This window comes from Pristis pectinata, chromosome 16 (genome assembly GCF_009764475.1).
Source record: "Pristis pectinata isolate sPriPec2 chromosome 16, sPriPec2.1.pri, whole genome shotgun sequence".
Classification (NCBI taxonomy): Eukaryota; Metazoa; Chordata; class Chondrichthyes; order Rhinopristiformes; family Pristidae; genus Pristis; species Pristis pectinata.
In genome coordinates, this window is record NC_067420.1 from 42,632,468 (window position 1) to 42,645,264 (window position 12,797).

The 12,797-nt window shown below is 41.5% G+C and overlaps 1 non-coding gene across 1 annotated transcript; it reads right to left on the reverse strand.

Annotated features, from left to right (window-relative positions):
* Positions 1–11,171: 11,171 nt before the first annotated feature.
* Positions 11,172–11,360, reverse strand: LOC127579090 (U2 spliceosomal RNA). The gene has a single exon (XR_007957636.1). It is a non-coding gene; the product is annotated as a U2 spliceosomal RNA (small nuclear RNA).
* Positions 11,361–12,797: the final 1,437 nt, after the last annotated feature.

The following is a 12,797-nucleotide window of genomic DNA, read 5'->3' on the forward strand; positions in this document are numbered from 1 at the left end:
AGAAAGGGAAGACATCCTGGAGGGATTGTCTTCTGAGTCAGTGTGGGTGGAGGTCAGAAAGAGGAAGGGAGAAATCACTCTATCGGGAGTATTCTATAGACCTCCACCCCCCCCCCCACCCCCAATAGCAACAGAGACACTGAGGAACAGATTGGGAGGCAGATTTTGGAGAGGTGCCAAAATAACAGGGTTGTTGTCAAGATTTCAACTTCTCTAATATTGATTGGCACCTCCTTAGTGTAAAGGGGATAGATGGGGCAGAGTTTGTTCGGTGTGTCCAGGAAGGATTCCTGACACCGTATGTGGACAGGCTGACTAGAGGAGAAGCCATACTGGTCCTGATACTAGGCAATGAACCTGGTCAGGTGTCAGATCATTCAGTGGGTGAGCATTTCGGAGACAGTGACCACAACTCCCTGACCTTCACCCTTGCCTTGGAGAGGGTTAGGAGCAGATGGTATGGGAAAGTATTTAATTGGGGAAGGAGGAATTATGACACTATTAGGCAAGAACTTGGAAATGTAATTTGGGAGCAGATGTACTCTGGGAAGTTCACAATGGAAATGTGGAGGTTGTTTAGAGATCACTTGCATGGGGTTCTGGAATTGTTTGTCCCACTGAGGCAGGAAAAGGATGGTAGGGTGAAGGAACCATGGTTGACAAGAGATGTGGAATATCTGGTGAAGAGGAAGAACGAAGCTTACATAAGGTTTAGGAAGCAAGGATCAGACAGGGCTCTAGAGAGTTAAAAAGTAGCCAGGAAGGAGCTTAAGAAAGGATATGGGAGAGCTAGAAGGGGGCATGAGAAGGCCTTGGTGAGTAGAATTAAGGAAAACCCCAGGGCATTCTACTCATATGTGAAGAACAGGAGGATGACTAGAGTGAAGGTAGGACTGATTAGGGATAGAGGAGGAAACATATGCCTGGAGTCGGAGGAGGTAGGGGAGGTCCTTAATGAATACATTGCTTCAGTATTTGCCTGTGAGAGATACATTGCCGTTTGTGAGGACAGCGTAAAACAGGCTGATAAGCTAGAATATGTCGATGTTAAGAAGGAGGATGTGCAGGAACTTTTGAAAAACATTAGGATAGATAAGCCCCCGGGGCTGGATGGAATATATCCCAGGATGCCATGGAAAGCGAGGGAAGAGATTTCTGAGCCTTTGGAAATGATCTTTGCATCCTCACTGGCCACAGGAGTAGTACCAGATAATTGGAGGGTGGCAAATGTTATTCCTTTGTTCATGAAAGGGAGTAGGGGTAACCCTGGGAATTATAGACCAGTGAGTCTTACATCAGTGGTGGGCAAATTATTGAAAAAGACTCTTAGGGACAGGATTTATGAGGATTTGGAGAAGCACAGTCTGACTAGATATAGTCAATATGGCTTTGTGAGGGGCAGATCATGCCTCACGAGCCTGATTGAATTCTTTGTGGTGTATATGGACTTCAGTAAGGTGTTTAAATAAGGTTCCCCATTATAGGCTCATTCAGAAGGTCAGGAGGCATGGGATCCAGGGAAACTTGGCTATGTGGATTCGGAATTGGCTTGCCCATAGAAGACGGTGTGTGGTTGTAGATGAAGCATATTCTTTCTGGAGGTTGGTGATCAGTGGTGTTCTGCAGGGATCTGTTCTGAGACCCCTGCTCTTTGTGACTTTTATAAATGACTTGGATGAGGAAGTGGAGTGATGAGTTAGTAAGTTTGCCGATGACATGAAGGTTGGTGGCGTTGTGGATAGTGTAGAAGGTTGTCGAGGGTTACAACAGGACACTGATAAGATGCAGAGCTGGGCTGTGAAGTGGTAGGTGGAGTTCAACCTGGAAAAGTGTGAAGTGATTCATTTCAGAAGGTCAAATTTGAAGGCAGAATAAAGGGTTAATGGCAGGATTCTTAGCAGTGTGGAGGAACAGAGGGATCTTGGGGTCCAAGTCCATAGATCCCTCAAAGTCGCCGTGCGTTGATAGGGCTGTTAAGAAGGCATATGGCGTGTTGGCCTTCATTAGTCAGGAGACTGAGTTCAAGGGCCATGAGGTAATGTTGCAGCTCTATAAAACCCTGGTTAGACCATACTTAGAATATTGAGTTCAGTTCTGGTCACCTCACTATAGGAAGGATGTGGAAGCTTTAGAGAGGGTGCAGAGGAGATTCACCAGGATGCTGCCTGGATTGGAGAGCATATCTTATGAGGATAAGTTGAGCAAGCTAGGGCTTTTCTCTTTGGAGTGAAGGAGGATGAGAGGTGACCTGATAGAGGTGCACAAGATGATAAGAGGCATAGAGACTTTTTCCCAGGGTAAAAATGGCTAACAATAGGGGGCATAATTTTAAGGTGATTGGAGGAAAGTACAATGTGGGGGGGGGGTGGATATCAGAGGTAAGTTTTTACAAAGAGAGTGGTGGGTGCGTGGAATGTGCTGTCAGGGGTGCTGGTAGAGGCAGATCCATTAGGGACCTTTAAGAGACTCTTAGATATTGGTATTGGTATTGGTTTATTATTGTCACTTGTACCAAGGTACAGTGAAAAACTTGCCTTACAAACCGATCTTACAGGTCAATTCATTACACAGTGCAGTTACATCAAGTTAGTACAGAGTGCATTGATGTAGTACAGGTAAAAAAAAATAACAGTACAGAGTAAAGTGTCACAGCTACAGAGAAAGTGCAGTGCAATAAGGTGAAAGGTCACAACAAGGTAAATCGTGAGGTCATGAGGTCATAGGTCATAGTCCATCTCATTGTATAAGGGAGCTGTTCAATATTCTTATCACAGTGGGGTAGAAGCTGTCCTTAAGTCTGGTGGTACGTGCCCTCAGGCACCTGTATCTTCTACCCGATGGAAGAGTGGAGAAGCGAGAATGTCCCGGGTGGGTGGGGTCTTTGATTATGCTGGCTGCTTCACCAAGACGATGAGAGGTAAAGACAGAGTCCAAGGAGGGGAGACTGGTGTCCATGATGCGCTGGGCTGTGTCCACAACTCTCTGCAGCTTCTTGCGGTCTTAGGCAGAGCAGTTGCCATACCAAGCCATGATACATCCTGATAGGATGCTTTCTATGGTGCATCGGTAAAAGTTGGTGAGAGTCAAAGGGGACAAACCAAATGTCTTTAGCCTCCTGAGAAAGCAGAGGTGCTGGTGAGCTTTCTTGGCCATGGCATCCATGGGGTTTGTCCAGGACAGGTTGTTGGTGATGTTCACTCCCAGGAACTTGAAGCTGTCAGCCCTCTCGACCTCAGAACCATTGATGTAGACAGGTGTATGTACACCGCCCCCTTTCCTGAAGTCAATGACCAGCTCTTTAGTTTTGTTGACAATGAGGGAATTGAGAGATAGGCACATGGATGAGAGAAAAATGGAGGGGTATGTGGGAGGGAAGGGTTAGATTGATCTCAGAGTAGGTTAAAAGGTCGGCACAACATCGTGGGCCAAAGGGCCTGTACTGTGCTGTAATGTTTTATGTTCTAATTATATCCTCTTTGTGCTGAAATCAACCCTAGGAGTTGTAGAACTCTTTCCATCTCTCAATTTTGCCTCCTCCTCCATATTACTAGCGATTGTAACCTAAGCTTGATACTACATTATGGTTTAGTTTACTAAATTTTCTGTCTTATCTTCTTTACTCTTAAGTGGTGTCTTGAGCTTTGGACCTTCATCTTTCAGCTAGGTTGATGAGGGAGAGAGTGCAGATCGATAATGAAATTATGTCCTTCTGTAAGTAACATTTATTATCGTGATTGTAGCACAATTTTCTCACCATTATTTTTCATTTCTCAAATCCAGAACAACGGGGTTGCAATAATCCATAAAGTGAAGAAGCTAAGAGGATACAATGGTCACTGTGTGCAGCTTTGGGGAATGTGTCTACCGCCATCACCACCATGTTGCAATCCCTGTGCCTTCTGCCACTGCCGTTTCTTCAATACTGTCTGCTATTGCCGGAAGCTGACTGCCAAATGCATGGACAGAACATAAGTGGTGAACATAAGTGTAATTAACACAAGGTTATAAAAATGATAAATATATAATATGCATGCCTTCTCTTTGGTTACTGTTGAATTTAATATGGGTGAGGGTACCAGTAGATTCCAATTGACTAAGAATTATCTACAAACCACCAATAAACCCTTATAGCCTTTCACCATTCTTTGATGTAAGCTATTTCTATGGAATTAAACAAACACTAAAATTCTCAGCCACCCACAGTAACCTTTCACACCTTTGCTTACTTTTAACTTAAAAATATGTAAAGATTCTGGCTCCACCACACTTGAGCAAAAGAATTCCAAAGGTTCACAACAAAAAGTTTCACATTTGGAGTATTGTATGCAATTCTGATCACTGCATTACAGGAAGGATGCAGAGGCTTTGGAGAAGGTGCAGAAGAGATTCCGTAGGATGTTGCATGGATTAGAGAGTATTGGCTATAAGGAGAAGTTGGACAAACTTGGATTGACTTCTCTGGAGCGTCAGAGGCTGAGGGGAGACCCAATCGAAGTACATAAAATTCTGAAAGGCATAGACAGGGTAGCCTGTCTACCCTGGAGAGGGAAAGTTTAAAGGCAATTTACATGGCAATTTTTTTTACACAGAGAGTGGTAGGTGCTGGAATACATTGCCTGGGGAAGTTTCGGAAGCAGATAAGATAGCAAGGTTTAAGAGGCATTTAGATAGACATATGAACAGGTGGGAAATTGAGGGATATAGACCACATGCAGGTAGGTGTGTAGTTTAAGTCGGCACAGACATCATGGGACAATAGGCCTGTTCCTGTGCTGTACTGTTCTATGTTCTGTCTTAAACAGGTAACACTACTTCTTAAACACTGAACAATAGTTCTACGTATTCCCACAAGTGGAATCATGTCCCATCTTACTCTTCTAAACTCTAATGGATACAAGCCACCAGATTTTAGAAGACTTGTCCAACCTTTCCTCGTAAGATAACCAACCTATTCCAGGTATTTGATTTTTAAAATTTTTCCTGCCAAAAAGGACAATTTCACATTTTCCCAAATTATACTCCATTTGCAAGATCTTTGTTCACTCACTTAACCATCAATATGCCTTTGCAGCCTCCTTATATCTTCCTCAGAACTTCTTTACCTAACAATGCCTCATATACTGTAACTGAAGCATAACCTCCCCAGTTTGATACTTGGTTACCCTTGCAATGAACAATAACATTCTGTTAGCTTTCCTAATTATTTACTGTATAGCCTTTTGTAAATCATGCACCAGGGCAATCAGATGCCTCGTAATCTCTCGCCATGTTTCTTTTCATTTTTCTTACCAAAATGGACATTATACTCTTTGCCAGATCTTTGACCACTCAGTTAACCTATCTCCCTTTGTAGCCTCCTTATCTGCTCTTCACAACTTACTTTCCTTAGCCCCTGTCATCAACAAATTCAGCAACCATACTTAAGTCATCTAAGCCACTTATATAAAGTGAACAACACTCAAGCTTCAGTAACAACCTCTCGTAACACCACTCATTACATCTTGCCTTCCAGTAAAAGGTTCATTTATACCTACTCTCTGTTTCCTGTTGATGAGCCAATCTTCTCTCTACACCTGTATGTTATCTCCCATACCATGAACCTTTATTTTCCGCAATAGTCTTTGATGTGTTACCCGATTAAGTACCTTTTGAAAATAGAACTATAGTACATCACTGGCTCTGCTTTATCCAAAACACATGTCACTTCTTCAAAAAACTCAGGTAAATTGGTCAAATGTGATTTTCCCTTTCACAAGACTATGTTGACTTTCCCTAGGCACCTTGTATTTTTCTGTGTCCTGCTTTAACATCTTTAATAAAAGCTTCTAACATTTCCCCTATGACTGATATTATGCTAACAAGCCTACAGATTCCTGCTTTCTGTTTCCCTTTTTGGATAAAGGAGTTACATTTGCTGTTTTCCAATCTAATGAAATCCAAACCTAGGGAGTTTTGGAAGATTAAAACCAACACATTAACAATCTCAATAGTTAATTCTTTTAAGATCCTTCCAACCCCAAAGACATGCTGGTAAGTTGTTTAGCAAATGTAAATTAGCCCTAATGTAGGTATTGGTATTGGTATTGGTTTATTACTGTCACTTGTACTGAGGTACAGTGAAAAACTTGTCTTGCAAACCGATCGTACAGGTCAATTCATTACACAGTGCAGTTACATTGAGTTAGTACAGAGTGCATTGATATAGTACAGGTAAAAACAGTAACAGTACAGAGTAAAGTGTCACAGCTACAGAGAAAGTACAGTGCAGTAGGGTGCAAGGTCACAACAAGGTAGATCGTGAGGTCATAGTCCATCTCATTGTATAAGGGAACCGTTCAATAGTCTTATCACAGTGGGGTAGAAGCTGTCCTTAAGTCAGGTGGTACGTGCCCTCAGGTAAGTGACAGAAGAATCTGCAGGGAGTTAATGGGCACACAAGGGAAAATGGGCTACAGGGAAATAATTGGGGAGAATGGGACTGATAGGAATGTTCTGAGACCTGGCATAGACTTGATGGGCTGAATAATCTCCTTCTACGTCAGAAGAAAATAGGAAAGATAATATGAGAAAACACATCAGGACTGGGGCCTTGTCAGCCTGTAGCTCCAACAATTTACTTAGTACCACTTTCTTGGTGATTGTAAGTTTCCTGAGTCTCTCCCTCCTTTCCAATTCCAAAAGAAGTAAGGATTTTAATGAAAGGCTGTGAGGAAACAGCAACTTCACATTTCACAATCTGTTCTTTTTGCTTACAATTACTAAATGACTATTCAAGAGAATAGTCATCGGAGAACTTAACAATTCGGCTTCCATTTGAGGCAGTTCCATTACTATGAGGTGAACAGTCAGCATGGAGACAAAATAAAGAAACAGTAATTATCATTAAATTTTACTTTTAGAAAACTGTGAGGGATTGTTCATTCATCATATTCTCTGATCTTTAGAGAATGGGAGTAATTGCCATGCTCAGAAACATTATGGTTATTGGGAGGGTGAAATGATAAAACAGAGAAAAATTGTGAACCTAAACATAATATTGAAGCTTAACTACAAATAAAGGTACAAATATATAGAATAAGGCAAGATATTTATCCAGTGTCTGATATCATCACAGAATTACAGATATCAGAATGGGGATGGATATACACAGTAGCAAAAACCAACAAATGGAAAAATATCCAATATCAGATAAAACAACATAAAAAATGGATACCTGTAAATGCAATAAATGTAATGGTTTTAATAAAGCAATGGAAGCATGTTCCATTATCGTAATTCTTTTCTCTCCTTGTCTGAAGGTTGTGATATATTATTAAAGTATCCCCACACCTAATGTAAAATGGCATTCTTTGAGGATAATCAAAACCCCAAGAAACAATGAGATTGTGGAGGTGATTCTCTTATTTTAATATTTAATTGAGGATGAATACCAAAGAACCTTTCTACCTCATAGCTTTGATGCTGGCCAGCTCGGTTTGCTGAGTCTTCGGACAGCTGAGAACATAAGATCATAAAAGGAACAGAAGTAGGCCACTTGGCCACTAATGTTTCCCTAATCTACTTAGAATCATCGACTCACAGAAACATAAAGCACAGAAATGGACTCCCTCAGCCTACTCTGTCCATGCCGACTGTGAAGCCTTTCTACGCTAATCCCATTTGCCCACATTAGGCCTGTATCCCTCTAAGCTTTTCCGATTTAAGTACCTTTCTAAACACCTTTTAAACACTGTAATTGTATCTGCTGCCACTACCTCTTCTGGCAGCTCATTCCAGATATTTACCACCCTCTGTGTGAAAAAATTACCCTTTGGATCTCCAGATTTCTCCCCTCTCACCTTAATCCTGTGCCCTCTAGTTCTGCACTCTCTTGCTCTAGGAAAAAGTTCCTGATTATCTATCCTACCTATAGCCCTTCTAATTTTGCAATAAAAATATCCTTCAGCCTCCTACATTCCAGTGAGAATAAACCCAACCTATCCAACCTCTCCTTATTACTACAGCCTCCTACTCTAGGCAAAATCTTGGTGAATCTCTTCTGCACTCTCTCTATTGCTATCACATCCCTCCTGCAGTGTGGTGCCCAGATCTGTACACAATATTTGAAATGTGGTCTAACCAATGCTTCGTATTTCCTCTTTAAATGCCATTTTTGCACCCATCTACTTAAATAAGGTGAATCACATATCCAGTCATTTCTGCAGCATATAATTTTTAACCACTGTAGAGGAAACCACAACATGGAATAGTAATTTTGATTTTATATTTATAGAAATATATCTCCAAGTGAAAAATGAATGTAATCTGGCCTAAACGGAAAGATCCTTTGTTATCTTTTAACATCATGCTTCTCATTACTTAAAGTGTTTCAACAAAGTAGAAATCCATTGTTTACATTTTAAAATGTTTGTATTTATATTGAATCTGTTGATTTAGGATATGGTTTGGATTAATGGGCATGTTATTAAAGATTTTATTTGGACCCATACAAGAGGATTGAAGTTAAAAATCAGAAGAAGTGCTGCAGCTTAGTTGTGGAATATGGCTACCACATGTCTCGTGATCATTAATTTGCAATCATTCCTGATGCTCTAAAGCATATTTGATTTACATATTTTTGTTTTATTTTTCTGGACTTTGCACTTATCAAAGTCAGTTGCCATGAATCAGATGCCCGGAAATGTCAGTTCATTGTCTTTTGGTACCCAAAACTAAAACAGGAAATTATGGAAAACCTTGAATCATGCAGTGAAGCTTTCCTAGCACAGTCCCCAACAGCAGTTGTCTGCAGTTGTCTGCAAAGGTCACAGCTGCCATGTCTTTGCTGCACTGACTGCTAGAAATAGTGACAACTCTTAAAGAACATAGATCATAACAGGAAACACAAGAAACTGCAGAATATATACCATCACAGCTACAGTATTGCAGCATCTTTAGTTTCTATGGACTTGAAGGAAATGGTTGGGGTGAGTGCTTGGGAGAGGAGGTAAGCATCATTGTCCTGTGTGTCTGGGCACCCGTGCACCTGATGAGCCTCCATGTTACGAGTGGCCCCAAGATATTGTGAATTACAGATTCATCAAGGGAGAAATGATTGCAACATCTTGCACCGAGGAGGATAATATAAATATGTTTGCAAACATTGTCAGTGATGCTTCTGGACAAAAGTAAAACATCAGTGTCCACTCATTCCCCACACTTTGTGTTTACACACTGTAGTTCTTCTTAGCCTCCTATCTAACATGGCACCCCTTCCTTCTCCAGTACTATTCAAAACCAAAGTCAAGAAGCTGAGTCAATTAACACCCTTTTTTTATTGACAAATCATGTATAAAAATGATTTAACTCAGGATAGATTGTTCTTGCAATCATTTCCAGATGAAATAGCACCCATCAGGAATTAAGACCAGACACTTCTGTGTTCTATTCACACTAACACTTCTGACATTTCTCTGGCATCAGGCACGCATATAATTGTCATCACCATTCATGCAACCTACATCATCATTAAACAATTACAGTACAACCAGAAGAACATGGCGCTACTTTGTGCATTTATCATTATTTAAAGGGACATTGCTGAATCAAGAGACCTAATGGGCAACCTCAGAATTCACTGCAGCCTGCGCAAGCACCTTTCAAAGTCAACAGAATAGACAAAAACAAATAGACAATGCTTCCTCATTCAATGGGTGACTGAATGTTCACACTACTGGCAGCACTCTATTACTGGAGGCTTCAGTATGGTAATAACTGGTCATTCAGGGACCTTAGAGCAACAAGAAAAGATATGCCAATCTTCAGGCACACCACATCCAACCTCCATCTCTCAGCTGAACATATATTTGCAGGCTAAGGTTCTCCAAGCCTCTCATCACTGAAATATGTCAAATGCTGCAGGAAGACTTGTGTTTGAGGTGTTCTCTTCATTGTTAAAGTCACTTTGATTCTCAACTTCCTCACAACAGATCATCCTATGTGATCAGCACAGATCTTCACCATGTCTCACAATTTGCTGACCACCACATTATCAGAGGTCACCCAGGCACTGTATTCACATAGAGGTGACTTCAGCTACATTGATTTCAGTGGACATCAGCTGGCATGTCAGGCCACAGGATTGTGGCAGTATTGCTGGCTTCCTTCAAGTTCAGGCAGGCATTGACTGTGCTTGTGACACAAACATTTTCCTCCACAGAACATGTGGGTCATTGTAGATTATCAGCAGATCTTCCTAAGGCTGAATGCCATGTTTCTGGTTAACACTCATGACACATTCATGCTCAGGCAGGCTGAACTGCCAGACATTTTCCTCAGCCATTCCTGCTCAGAGGAATTGATGCAGGAATCTTCCCCAGTATTTTGCACCAATTTGCACTCCTGTTAATCAACACTAAAATGACAGCCATGCAAGCTTCAAAATCTTTGTGAAAATGATACTGATCTTTTGAAAATAAGAATCCATTACTTGCAACAGTCTTAAAATGCCTGGAAATGTCCTAAAATATACTCTCAGCTATTGCAGAGACTTCCTCACTCTGACCTGCATTGTTCACAACCTAGCAATTCAAAGACAGCAGCCTGTGCAGCATGCAGACTCAGAACCTGATGGATGTGAGACACAGGCTGAAGAGCAACAAAGCAAAAGAAGCAGGAGGGCAAAGAAACGTACTGGGGTAAGTTTTAGCCAAACAGAGACAGCTTCCTCTCCCATGAGAGGAAAGGAAGGAGCATTTACAGCATGAAATCCCAAATAAGATACCTTTCATAAGGAACCTGTTAAATCACAGCCCCAATCCAAATAAAGTTTTAGATATTAGCTATTTAGATATTTATTTATTAGTCACATGTACATCGAAACACACAGTGAAATGCGTCTTTTTGCGTTACTGAGAATGTGCTGGGGGCAGCCCGTAAGTGTCGCCACTTTTCCGGCGCCAACATTGTATGCCCACAACTCTAACCTGTATGTCTTTTGGAATGTGGGAGGAAACCAGAGCACCTGGAGGAAACCCACATAGACATGGGGAGAACGTACAAACTCCTTACAGACAGTGGCGGAATTGAACCCGGGTCGCTGGCGCTGTAAGAGCATTACGCTAACCGCTACACTACCATGCCATACCTAAAGGATTGACTTTTGTCTTTTCTACTTTGAAAATCTCCCAAAAGGGAAGTGTACCATTCCCAGAGGCACTGCAATACCAGGTCAATGCATGGAGTGGACGGAGCAAGCCCCTATTCCATCTCCCTGTTCCAAAAATCAATTTAATATATGGTCCCCAGATCAGGGACATATCAGATACTAAACTGATAAGAACAGATACTACTTGATCATAGCCAAAAGGCTGAGAAGCGAGTAGCTCTCTCCTTACTACAATCCTCAACAAAAACACATTTCATTAATAATCCATCTGGAAAACACAGAACAAACTCAAAATTCTTTGACATCCTGCTATGCAGGTCCATCTAGATGTAATATAAATCATCAATGATTGGCCTATAATAATAATGTCAATGGCTTGATATAAATGATCTGTATTTCTTGATGAGTGGTACTTTGCTTAAACACGCTGTGCACCTCTGCATAAAATATACTTTCCTCGGATCAGCTCAGTTCTACAGATCTAAGCATTGGTTGAACTCATGAATACTTCGGACTGCTTCTCAACATCAATGATGGCTAACAACATTGTAGCCACAGCAGCAGATCAGACTGGCATTCAATGGAAAGAGATATTAATTGAGGGAAATATCACAAGTATGAGGACCATGTTTCACCCAACGTGCAACAATTGGACCTGATCAATGAAGTGTTACCCACTTTGCCACACAAACCATCATTTTTCATAAATGCTCTTTCACCTAATATGTTGCTTTTAATCCCCTACATAACTATGGGGGGGTGGGAGCTCTATAGTGGGGGCAATGGGCAGGCACGGTAGTGTAGTGGTTAGTGTAATGCTATTACAGCACCAATGACCCAGGTTCAATTTCGGCCACTGTCTGTAAGGAGTTTGTACATTCTCCCCATGTCTGCGTGGGTTTCCTCCGGGTGCTCCGGTTTCCTCCCACATTCCAAAGACGTATGGGTTAGGAAGTTGTGGGCATGCTATGTTGGTGCCAGAAGCATGGCAACACTTGCAGGCTGCCCCCAGAACACTCTATGCAAAAGATGTATTTCGCTGTGAATTTTGATGTACATGTGACTAATAAAGAGATCTTATCTTAATGTGCAGAAGCTGTATAATCTCATCATCCAATCTCCCTCAAACTTCTCTACCTCTACAAGAGGCCCTCCCTTGGAGATGTCCATGATAACACTGTAAAATCTGACTGCTTTCCTAGGCCAACTTAAGGAGCAATATTGGGACCCTATAAAGGGAAGTGAATTAATGCCACAAAGATGAGACATCAATGTCCCAAACCTACACACCCAGTGAACTCTCTGGAGGATGGATTGACTATAGTGCAGAGATATGCTGACTTCAACCATACTACCATTGTTTCAACCTCCAGCCCAGGAATCATCCTGGCTGACATACCTGGACCCACAGGTGTATGGTCCCTGCTACCTTCACTCGTTTATTTAGAGTCAGCTGTCTGCACAATCTCAACAGGATTCTGCTCACAATGAAAAGGTTGAAAATTGGAGGATATGATTCTGGTCTTGCAAATATGAGTTCCCACATGCTATATCTTTGATCTTTTATATTGAGTTATCTGCTTATGTGTGATATCTCTCTAATTATGCAGGAGTACATCTGCTCTTGTGCAGTATTTCTCAACTCATGTAG